This window comes from Molossus molossus, unplaced genomic scaffold (genome assembly GCF_014108415.1).
Source record: "Molossus molossus isolate mMolMol1 unplaced genomic scaffold, mMolMol1.p scaffold_m16_p_9, whole genome shotgun sequence".
NCBI lineage: Eukaryota > Metazoa > Chordata > Mammalia > Chiroptera > Molossidae > Molossus > Molossus molossus.
In genome coordinates this window covers 9,798,135-9,810,401 of record NW_023425403.1, presented here as the reverse complement: position 1 = coordinate 9,810,401, position 12,267 = coordinate 9,798,135, and the positions used below count along the sequence as shown (strand labels likewise).

General features: G+C 47.2%; 1 pseudogene; it reads right to left on the bottom strand.

The window, feature by feature from the left end:
- Positions 1 to 9,761: 9,761 nt before the first annotated feature.
- LOC118622876 lies at positions 9,762 to 10,096 on the bottom strand (annotated as a pseudogene).
- Between the last annotated feature and the right edge of the window lie 2,171 nt (positions 10,097 to 12,267).

Sequence of the window (12,267 nt, the reverse complement as noted above, 5' to 3'; positions counted from 1 at the left end):
AATCTATGATTACATACCTAGTTGATATTTGTGCTTTTTTAAAAATCCTGATTCAAGGATATTTCTCTACCTATTATCAGATAGAGTGGGACAAAGGGAGAGAGAGAGAGAGAGAGAAACATGGATGTGATAGAGCTACATCGACTTGTTGCCTCCCCCATGAACCTGACCAGGGCCGGTGACGAACTGCAACCGAGGTACATGCCCTTGACTAGAATCGAAACCGTGACTCATTGGTCCCTGGCCGATGCTCTAACCGCTGAGCCAAACCAGCCAGGGCGATATTTATGCTTTTTTTTTTTTAAAGAATAGTTTATTGATTTTTAAGGGAAAGAGAGAGAAACATTAATGTGGGAGGAAAACATTGCGCCCCTGCAACCCAGGTATGTGCCCTAACTGGGACTTGAACTGATGAGCTCTTGGTGATGGGATAGCACCCAACCAACCAAGCCACACCAATTATAATAATGGCAATACGATCTGAAAGCTGGAGTTCTTATCTGCAAGAACCAGGTGCTTGACAGAAAAGATACATGAATGTATGTGTGTGTGTATGAATTTGTTACGTGCCCCTAGCAGGAACTGAACCTGGGACACTCTAGTCCACAGGCCAACGACACTCCAACCGCTGAGCCAAACTGGCCAGGGCTTTTTAAAAAAAATATTATTGCTATAAAGTTGACTGCATATGAAGATTCAGGATGTAGATCATGGACCACAAGTTGGAAAGAATAGAATTTATTTGTTTTTTAAAGGCCTTCTCACCATAAGGGGACAAATTCCTAAATTCCTTTCTGGTCTGGAGGTATTCAGAAAAAAAAAGATGAGATAATCTGTGAGAATCAGTGGGATTGTTGTGGAGAGGGTGGAGAAGGAAAGTGTTGGCCCTGCCTAGACCATTTTGTTCTGTGTTAAGCCTTAGCATTAATAAACGTCAATGCATTTGTCTGCTGCTGTGAGAATGAAATCAACATGCAAATTACAGTTAGGTATGATTACACTGTAGGCAGTCCTGTTTGACTGCATTTCACTTTATTCGTAGATACCACATTTCCATCCCTCTGGACTTTTCTTTCTCTGTATTAGGCTCAGTCTTGGGCAAGCTCTTCCTCCGTAGTGGTAAGGTGGCTCCTGGCTGCCCAAGGCATGTCCTCCATCGGAATTTATTCCTGAGAGTTTCTGCCAGTGTCCTGAGGCTGTTAGTAATCCATTGGTTTTGTTGTGTCATATGTATATCTCTCATAAATACTCTAACCAAGAGTATGAAGTATTCTGATTGTGCAGATCTGAGTCATGGGTCCACCCTAAGAATAATAAAACATCTGAATAGGACCAATACCATGCAAGGAAAATAACAAACTCAGTAAGTCAAAGAGTTTACACTCAAGAAAATGGAGATAAGAGCCAACAGAACAGAAAAGTCACCAAATACCAGAAAAGATCTTAAAGAAAGGATGATAGTGCCCTGGTGGTTAGAGCATCGGCCCGTGGACCAGAGAGTCCTGGGTTCAGTTCCTGCTAAGGGCACACACCTCAGTGGCAGTTTGTCCCCGGCCCCAGTTGGAGTCATGTGGGTGGCAACCACTTGATGTGTCTCTCTCTCTCATCGATGTTTCTCTCTTCCCCCCTCTCTCCCTTCTGTTCTATCTGAAGATAAATGAAAAAAAAAAAAAGTCCTTGGGTGAGGATAAAAAAAAAAAAAAAGAAAGGAAAGGATGATAGTAAGCAGTTTCAAACGACAGAAGACAATTCTTCTGTGGGAGGGCCTGTTATTAGGATGTCTTCTTTAGTCTCCACATTTTAGCCAAAGTGATGAAATCTTTTTACAGCGCTTCTTACGCTTCTTTGTATAGTCATATGAATAGCCTTCCCGAAAACAATTGTCTTTTTAGTCTTCAAGTTCCTCCTAATGCCAACAAGATGAAATATTATTATATGTACTTCTATCCCTTTGTGAAAACTTCACCTGTGCCTGATCCCAGAATGTGGGAGATTTGAATCTGGGAGAAAGACACAGATAGAGATCAGAGAAGTTACTATCTGAAGCACAGTTTAAGTTCCCATATAATACAGAATCATGGAAGGTTAAAGCTGGAAGGGGACCTTAGGACTGCTTGTTTTGTAGATGAGGAAACTGAGATCAGGGCAGTTAAGAGATTGCCTAAGGCCAATTGGTTAATGGAAGAGGAAGAACGAGAAACCAAGGAGTGTAGTCTACTGGTCTAATATTTTGTCTCCTGACAAATTTTGCTCCTTGGTGAAGTTTAATGAGTCAGCAAGTTTGATTAATTCACAAGACATAGTGGCTGCAAAAGAAATAGGGACTGAGTTAAAACTTAAGTCCAGGCACCCTGGCCAGTGTGGCTCAGTTGGCTGGGCATCATTCTGTGCATTGAAGGGTTGCTAGTTCAAGTCTAGGTCAGGGCACATGCCTGGGTTTGGGGCTCATCCGCCGTGGGGGCTGTGTAGGAGGTGGCAGATCAATGTTTCGTTCTCACATCCGTGTTTCTTTCTCCCTCTTGCTTCTCTCTCTCAAAATCAATTTTAAAAAATCTTTTAAACTTAAGTCCAGGCACTAAGACTATGACAGTAATAATCCACATAATTATTGGGCAATTTGGAAACTAGGAGTAGGAAGGATAGGAAATTTGTGTATTTTTTGTACCTAGGGCTCCAGTACACAGATGAGTGATCGTGTAACCAGAGAACCAGCTCAAAATGGTCCTATCCTATTCAATATGACGCTGAGTTGCTTTTTTAGAGATAATAGACCACAACCTCACATCAGCCTCATCTCAGGCAGCTGGAATGTGTGCAGATGAGAGAACTAGATCTCCAGCTTTACCCAGAACCAAAATGTTGCCACCTCCCTCCCCCCCATACATACACAGAACCAAAGGGTCAGGGTGTAACCTTCAGAAGCAGAGTTCACTGCCCAGAATGATCTGGCGTTGACACCCTTTTACCATAAATGGCCAAGTTCCAAGGTCCTTCAGTTAAAACTTGCCCCACTTAAAAATAATCAAACAATTAGCTAATTAATTAATTTAAAAAAACTTGCCCCACCAGCATCTCCGAATACCTGTTCTCTGTAACCCCTTAAAAACCCTTAATCTAGTCCAACGAGCAAGACAGATTTGAGGTACCAGTAAGTCTCCCATCTTCTCAGTTGGCACCTTCTTGATCAATAAACCTGTCCTTACTCCAAACTCTCGACATTTTGAATTTTGGCCTTCGAAGTGTTGGGCACACAACCTTGGATTTGATAACAACCGCCTTGAAACTATGGGCCCCAGAGGAAGTAGAAAGAAATGTTCTTGAAGAGATCTGGGAAGCCAAATGAGAGGACAGCATGTCGCTTACCGTACTTAATAAAATTGAGGAGTCAGACATTCGTGGGTTTGAGTTCTGACTCCATTTTGTACCACCATTGTGGCCTCGGGCACATTATTTAACTTCTCTAAGTCTTCATTTTCTTGACTGTAAAATGGGGTTAGTGGCATCAATGAACTGTAAGGAAAAAGTGATCATGTGTTAAAGAAAACAGGTCAGTACCTAATACATAGCTCACATTCAATAAGTAAACTTGAGAAACATGTTTGGGGTTTCATTTGGTAATGACGCAGTTGTAATAATTAGTTTTTTGGTTTATACAAATAACATCTTTGCAAATGAACTGCATTTAACAGGTGCAAATCTCAGTCCACAAACTCAAGGTGTGCAAAGAGATGTAACTATTTTTCTGTGGTTGCATTCATTTTCTGTTTTACGATCCCATTCCATGAAAGGAGTGGGGGACCTAGTTGCAGGGTTTCGAGTATCCTTTCCAGGGAGCTCATATAGTGTTGAGGCACAGGGGCTGGAGCTGGGGGTCGAGGTGAGAAGTTCCCAAGCATCCCTTGAAATGGCCCTCTTTCTTGTCAGTTTTTGTTGGTCCATGTCAGCCACTGCTTCATCCTCATCCCTATGGTTGGGCCTCTGTAGGTCAGAGGATGCTCCTGACTATCCTCCTGCCTCTCTCAGGCACAGGTAGATATTCCACTGTTGGTCGTACCACGCTGGGGGAATGCAGGGGCTCTCTGAGGTGCTCTCAGGTCCACTTGCTCAGACACACAGGCAGATTTTCTCACCTACTCTCTATGCCATGCTAGGAGGAGGGTGCTCTGGAAGTCCTATACTTCCCCGGGTTCTGCTGGGAATAGCCCTGGGCCACACCTTGCTCAAGGATCCCCCACGCCTACTGGGGTTTTTGTCATCCTTTCCCACCTCTGCTTCCCATTCTTCCTCCTCCTCCTGAAGCTCAGGCTTGGGGGTAAGGTTGGCAGACACAGGGCACTTCACAAGGAAACACATCAATAGTCTAATTCTCTTGGCTCCTCCTTCCCCTTTCACTGATATGCCTAAGGAAAGAGAAACAAAGGAAAAAATGAGCACATGGGACTACATCGAACTAAAAAGCTTCTGCACAGCAAGAGAAACAACCATCAAAATGGAAAGGGAACCCACTGTGTGGGAGAGCATCACTGCCAATGATACATCAGATAAGGGGTTAATTTTCAAACTATATAGAGAACTCAACAAAAGGAAGACAAAGAACCCAATTAAAAAAATGGACAGAGGACCTAAAGAGACACCTCTCCAAATAGGACATACAAATGGCCAAGAGACATATGAAGAAATGCTCAATGTCACTAATCATCAGAGAGATGCAAATTAAAACAACAATGAGGTATCACTTCACACCTGTCAGAATGGCCGCCATCAACAAATCATCAAATAACAAGTGTTGGTGAAGGTGTGGAGAAAAGGGGACTCAAGCACACTGCTGGTGAGAATACAGACTGGTGTAGCAACAGTATGGTGTTACCTCAAAAAGTTAAAAATTGAACTACCATTTGACCCAGTGATCCCACTCCTAGGTCTGTGGGAGACCATTTGCATGGCATCCATCTTGTTAAAGTCTGCTCTGCTGTCTCCGGCCCCAGGGCGGGGTCTCTCCGCGTGCAGTGCCTGCATTCCTCTAGATAATTGTTTACTCCATTCTTTGCTTATCATTTGTTCCACCTGGGGTATTTACTGGAATTGGCTTCAGGTGGGATACTCATTAACTGTTTCACCTGTTTTCCCCCTATATATAATGTGAACTCCCCCTGAATAAACGAGACTTGATCAGAATCCTGTCTTGTCTCCATTTCTCGTGTCTCTTGTCCCACCTCATCCTCACTCCCCCTCTAGAGTCCTCGTTGATTGACCTGCGGGCCGGGTCATAGGTCTATACCCTAAGAAACCTGAAACAGCAATCAGAAAGAATATATGTACCCCCATGTTCATAGCAGCACTATTTATAATCACTAAGATCTGGAAACAGTCCAAGTATGCATCAATAGATGAATGGATAAAAAAGCTGTGATACATATACACAATGGAATACTATGCAGCTATAAGAAAGAAAGATCTCTTATTCTTTGAGATGACATGGGGGGACCTGGAGAGTATTATCCTAAGCAAAACAAGCCAAACAGAGAAAGACAAATACCACATGATCTTACTTATTTGTGGAATCTAATGAACAAAACATACTGATGAACAAAATAGACCTAGAGACATAGAAGTAGGGTACAGACTGACAAACCTCAGAAGATGGGGTGGTGGGGGGAGATAAGCCACAGAACTTATATGCATGTGTGCATAACCAATAGACATAGACAATGAGCCTGGGGACCCGGGGGGGGGGGAGATTGGGAGGAGAATGTCAATGGGGGGAAAAGGAGAAACATTTGTAACAAAAATAAAATAAAACTAGAAACTAATTTTAATTTTTAGTAATCAATTTCTTTAACTCCATTGAACAAGGAGTGTAGCTTGTGGAAAATTTGCAAACTCATAAGGAATATCTGGGCAAATGGAGTCATTCCTTCATTCTAGTGAGTGAACTAACTATTAACTCCCTACCAAGGGTCACACCAGTGGAACCAATGTTCTAAAATATAATGGGGGGGAGGGGAGAGGTGGATGAAACAGGGGGACAGAAGCCTGTTCAGCTATGTGGTCTAAACATTTAGAAAGAATGTGCTGGAAACCTCTGGTGAACAACCAAAAGCAACATTTAAAAATCCCATCTTCTCTTCTCCTCTCCTTCGCAACTGTTGGTTGAATAGGACAAGTTTTTTTTTTTTTTTTAAAAAAAAACCTCAATTAATTTTAAGGAAGGAAACAAAGGAAGTGTTTTTCTTCCCGCCGGGGAAGGCAGTTTTGATGTCGAACACCTCATTGGTAGTGGTAATACTACACAGTTCATTTTAAAGATGGGAACAAAAGAAGTGTTCCCAGTCTGGCTAGGGAGGCCAGTTTTAAACGCCTCATTGAGGGGAGTACTGCCAGGCTCATTTGGGACTTGATACCAGCCCCTCCTCCTGACCAGATGACACGGGGAGCGGGGGGACATCTGGTCACCCTCGCGTTCCCACCCCCACCTGCTAGCGGAGGCGCTGGGTCTGTTTCCTGTGGGAGTGTTCAGGGTGCAGCGCAGTCCAATTATTTTTACAACGTCGAGTCCGGTGGAAATGCATTCAGGAGCTCACCCCATTGATTTCAGCGGCTCGGGTGGTGAAATCGATTCCACGGGGCTTTGATAGAGCAAAAAGCACGGGGAATTTCTATTCACCTTTATTTTTCCAAGCTAACGCTTGAGACGATCAGAATGCTCCTTTTACCACTGTCGTATGAAACTAGAAATAGGAAAGGAAAAAAACATGGTTTTAGTATCCAAGAGCCATTAATTTGCTCGTTATTGTGAGAAAATCTGATGGCACTGTTTGGAAAACATGTGGCCGGCCGTGGAATTCGAGGAAGGCTTGGGCTTAGAATGACAAGGGGAGCTGGTATTGTCGGGCTTGTCCCACTGCCCAGAGTGGGCCCTGCAGCGGCCTCGGTGGCTCTGGGTCACAGGATTCTGGACCCAGCGTCACTGTTGGTTGTCCTCAAAGGCAGGGACCACAATGCTCTAGCTATGGGTTCAGAGAGGGGAGCTGTAATATACCCATTAAAAAAAACATTAGGGAATTACTTCAGTTCTCTTGTGACATCACAGATCCAAGGAACTCTATCCCTGGCAGACTCTTAGGGATCACTGGGGCTGTTCCCTCCTTTGGGGGGACTTTGGCACCATTGGAAAACCAAGGCCACTGAGCAGTGCTTGGCACGTCTCCAGACCGGCACTTTTTCTCCAGCCTTGGTTTCCCAGAGAGAAAAGTTAGTAACTAGCCAACTTCAAGTCCCTAGGGAGACACAAAGAAACTGTCACTTCCCAGGTACAAGTTGATTTATAGTTAACCTCATGCTGGGAATTCACAAGGCCTGGACAGGCCGCAGAAAACGGAGTACAACCTGCACAGGGCACACTGTTTGTTTGAAGGGGCAGCGGCCCCTAATGTGTAATGTCCTTCCTGTGCCTGAGCGCCTGGTGCAGAGGACACCCGCTGCCTCGAGACCCACAGTGGAGCCCGGAGCCCAGTGGGGAGAGGGCAGGGTTGCTGGGACGCGACTGTTGTCCCCTTCCTTCGGGGGACTGTCACATTTAGGAACTTCAATCTTGCTACGGCATTCTTAAATCTTAATGTCAGGGTCTGAACATATTAAAGGGAACTTTTATAAAGCAAATATAGCAAAACAGTAAGGCCAAGTGCTCTCGCACTGAAATCTTCAACATGTGAAAGCAGTCTAGAAATATAAAGCCTATTATTCTCTTTATTTTGGCCCAGAATAATATGCATGATAGTCCATTAGCTTTAACCGCATTCGGCCATTTTTCTCTGGGTGCAGTGATATTTCTCCCAAAGCAGCTGAGCACTAACTCCAATAACTTCAGATGCTAATGCAATTTTCTGTGAACTCTGTCGCATTCCTGTCTATAGAATCGGCTCTTGGATGTTTCCGTTCCCCTGCGGGTTAGCAAGAGACTTTCATCCCTGCCCCGTTCGGCCGGCTCAGAATCCAGGGAAGTTGCCGAGGGCTCCAGGCTTTGGTTCTTTATTAGCTCAGTCAATCTGTTTAACACTCCACTTTCGTGCCTCCTTTGAAGACTCACGGATTTCTCTGTGGCAGCGAGGATAATGGGCCCAAAAGCAGGTGCAAAGGACATCACGCCAAACAAAGCCTCCCTCTGGCCTTTCTCACAGTCTGCATTCAGCTGGGGCAGAGGCAGTGGGAAGAGCCAAGTATTCCTAGGGGGTTGCACTCAAGTCTCCCCACCTCGCCCTGAGCCCCCTGGGGAGTCAGTGAAAGCTCAAGGCTGCTCCTGGGGGGGGCAGAGAAAGCCACCTTTCCAGACCCACGGAGCCCTTTGTCCTCAGACCAGGGAGTCCCCTTTGCCTGCTCTTCCCACACAGCCCAGCCCAGCCCATGCAGAAAGGCTTCCCAGACGGCCTGCGCCTTTCTCTTCTGCCCCTCGGAGCCGGGGCAGCCTGGCTCCCATGCTCTGGGCACGAGGATAAGAGCCTGGCCTCGGAGGGGAATCTGAGGATGGGCCATTAATATCCTTTTAGATGCTCTTGAGCCGTCGCCTTGGGCTGCTGTGAGCGTGTCCACGGGAGAAGGCTTTGACGGAAAGGGCCCCACTGATTTGCAGCATCTAAAGACAAGGAATGAAGACAGAAAAGCCAAACCTCTGTTTCTTCGCCCGGAATTTGGAGAGATGGGGCCAGAGAACTCCTGGGCTCCTTTTCTCCGAGGCTGTAGGATTCTAGGTGTAAGTTTGCTGGAGGTAATAAAAGGTCCAGGTGATTGTCCCAAGGGCATCTACAGGGCTATTGATGGCCTTTGTCCTTAGAATCCCTAGCAATCTGGAGCCTAGGCTGCCTCCTTTATTGGGCTCCCACAGGTTGAGCCACTACCCTCTGCCCTGATCTCCCCAGGGCCAGGCACCGGGCGGCTCGGGCCAGTCCCTGCAGGTCTGTTCTTACTAATCCTAAACCTGCCTGACCTGCTCACCCTGCCTTGCTCACTTCTTCCCATGGAAACCTCCGTAAAGGCTCTTTGTCACGGCCTCCCCGTCCTCCCTCTGCCTGCTGCCCGGTGCTGCCCGAGCCGCCCCGCGTGGCCCGTGTGCCCCTTCCGTCGGCAGCTGTGACTAGCAGCCTGTTGTTCAGTGGCGGTCTCCTGTCGGCCGGCCTCCGCACACCTGCGTAATAACAAAGCCTGCTTTTAACAACGGGCCTTCAGTGTGGTCCCATTTTATCTATAAAAAATCTACAGATACATATGTATGTGTTTCAAAAAATTAATGAAAAGGCACGGAAAGAGATACAGAAATTGTTAACAGTGATTTCACACAGGGTAAGGAAGTGTGTTCCAAGCACTGCAGACTGGGAGGTCAAGGCTCCCAGTAAGAGAATTTACAAGGTGTGTCACTTTTGTTTTTTTTATCCTCACCCGAGGACATTTTTCCATTTTTTGTTTAGGTAGAGTGGGAGGGAGAGAGAGGAACAGAGAGAGAGAGAGAGAGAGAGAGAGAAACATCGATGTGAAAGGGACACATCGAGTGGCTGCCACCCGCACGACCGACCAGGGCCGGGGACAAACTGCAACCGACGTACGTGCCCTTAGCGGGAACCGAACCCAGGTCTCTCTGGACCACAGGCCGACGCTCTAACCGCTGAGCCAAACCGGCCAGGGCTGTTTTTTAATTGTTTTATCCTTTATTGATTTTTTATTTTTTATTTTTTGCCTTTTAATTGCTTTTATTACTCAAAAAAGCTTCATTTTTATTTGGCTTTCTGACTCTGGGCTTGTGCCTTCAATACTTTCACAAGGATTTTCTGCTCCTCAAGAAGGAAAGCACGCTCGATTCTGTCACGGACGCATGTGGCACACGTGGGTCCACCACAGGTCCTGCTGACACATTTTTTTCGTTGTAGACAACCTCACGGCATGAACTCCACCAAGTTGGCCTGGGCACACGCCACGTGCAGACTTGGTGCCTTCCCAACCTTCTTGGGGTAAAGGTAAACAAGTCTATTACCAGGGGTTCGGGACAGCCTAGTTTGTTAGAGGCTGTGTTGTAGGACAGCCTCCGGCGGTCTGTCAACCGCTGCACCATTGTGAGCGCCTGACGTCCCTGTCCCAGAAGAAGGGAAAAAAAGCCCTTTATTGATTTTTTTTGGAGAGAGAGGAAGTGAGAAGGAGAGAGAGAGAGAAACATCGATTGGCGTCCTGGCAGGTTTGGCTCAGCGGTTAGAGCACCGGCCTGTGGTCCAGAGAGACCCGGGTTCGGTTCCCGCTAAGGGCATGTACCTCAGTTGCACTTTGTCCCCGGCCCTGGTTGGGTTGTGCGGGTGGCAGCCACTCAATGTGTCCCTTTCACGTTGATGTTTCTCTCTCTCTCTCCCCCTCCCACTCTAGCTGAACAAAAATGGAAAAATGTCCTCGGTGAGGATAAAAAAAAAATTTTTTTAAAAAAGAAACATCGATTGGACAGAACATTGATTGGCCGCCTCCTGCATGCCCCCCACTGGGATCAGGCCTACAACCTGGACATGTGCCCTGACCGGGAATCAAACCAGAGACCTCTTGGTGCAGGGGTCAACGCTCAACCACTGAGCCACACCGGCCGGACAGGTGTGTCATTTTTGTAAGAAAAAAATACATATCTTTTCATTTCATTACTCTACCCTCATCGCACGTCCTTCCCCTGTGGCTCCTGAGCTCTGCACACCGGAGCGTGGCGTGCCCCGGGCAGCTCAGCTGTCTGCTGGCCACGTCTCTGGATGCGCACGTGGCTGCACCCTCCCCCTCTCTGAAGTGCTGCGGTCTCTGGTCTGCTGCACGCCCCACTCTGTATCCTTGTTGTGGCAGGAGTGGTGCTTTTTTTTTTTTTTTTTTTAATTACTTGTAATCATTTCAATGGGATCACCAGCAGGGAAAGAATACAGAATCGTAACAGCTTGGAGATCTGTTTGCACAGTACGTCCCGGAATGAGTGCTGATAATCCAGCGTCTCCTCACACCTGTGCGTGAATTAGGTGAGCAGTGGCACCCATAGTCAGACAGGGGGCAGAGGAATAGGCTGCCTGTGGCGGAATCTCTCTCACTGGAGCGGGCCAGACCCTGGAAACACACGGCCTCTTCGCTTGCCCAGGGCCACAGGAAGTTCAGTCCCGCAGGCTGGGTGCGAATAGACTATTGGGGGCCCATCTGCCTGGAAAACCACACAGTGTCTCAGTCTGTCCCAGCTGCTATAACAAAATTCCCACAGATTGGGTGGCTTAAATAACAAACATTTATTTCTCACAGTTTTGGAGGCTGGGAAATCCAAGCTCAAGATGCTGGCAGGTTCAGCCCTGGCCGGTTTGGCTCAGCAGTTAGAGCGTCAGCCTGTGGTCCAGAGAGACCCGGGTTCGGTTTCCGCTAAGGGTATGTGCCTCGGTTGCAGTTTGTCCCTGGCCCTGGTTGGGTCGTGCGGGTGGCAGCCACTCGATGTGTCCCTTTCACATCGATGTTTCTCTCTCTCTCTCTCTCCCACTCTTTCTGAACAAAAAAATGGAAAAATTTCCTCCGGTGAGGATAAAAAAAAAAAGATGCTGGCAGGTTCAGTGTTGATGAAAGCCTGCTTCCTGGTTCATCTTCTAGCTGTGCCCTCGCATGGCAGAGGGGAGAAGGGAGCTCTCTGGGGTCTCTGGTAAGAGCACTAATCCCGTTCAGGAGGGCTCCACCCTCATCACCTAATCACCCTAAGGCCCACCTCTAAATACCATCATATTGGAGGCTAGGTTTTAGTATATGAATTTTTTTTGTGGGGGGGGATACATACATCCAGTTTATAGCACATAAGAGGCAAGAAGCTGGTGGAGGAAGGGAGGGGGCTTCCAATACAACTAATATCCCATCAGACAGTGAGGCAGAGCAGTGGGGTCTCGGGCGGGGGCGGGTGGTTTCTGGGAGTCCAGTCTAGGGTCAGGCAAGTCTTTAGGAGAAAAGTCTGCCCAAGTTCAGGGCAAGCAACCACTCCTTTGTAGGATTATAATTTGTCCAGCAGTGTTGATGGAGCCCCTTCCCTAAGCCTGGGGGCAAGGCAGAAGCAAGCCAGCCCTCCTGGTGACAGACTGCACGGAGCCGAGCTGGCCCTGCACCTCCTCAGCGTGGAGCTGCGAGAGCAGAGCCAGAAGGCCACAGACCTGCAAAGACAGCAACTCCGCGCAGCCTGTGGCCTTCAGGCAGCTACTTAGTCTCTCCGAGCCTCATCATTCTTGCTTCCAAAATAACAATAATGAA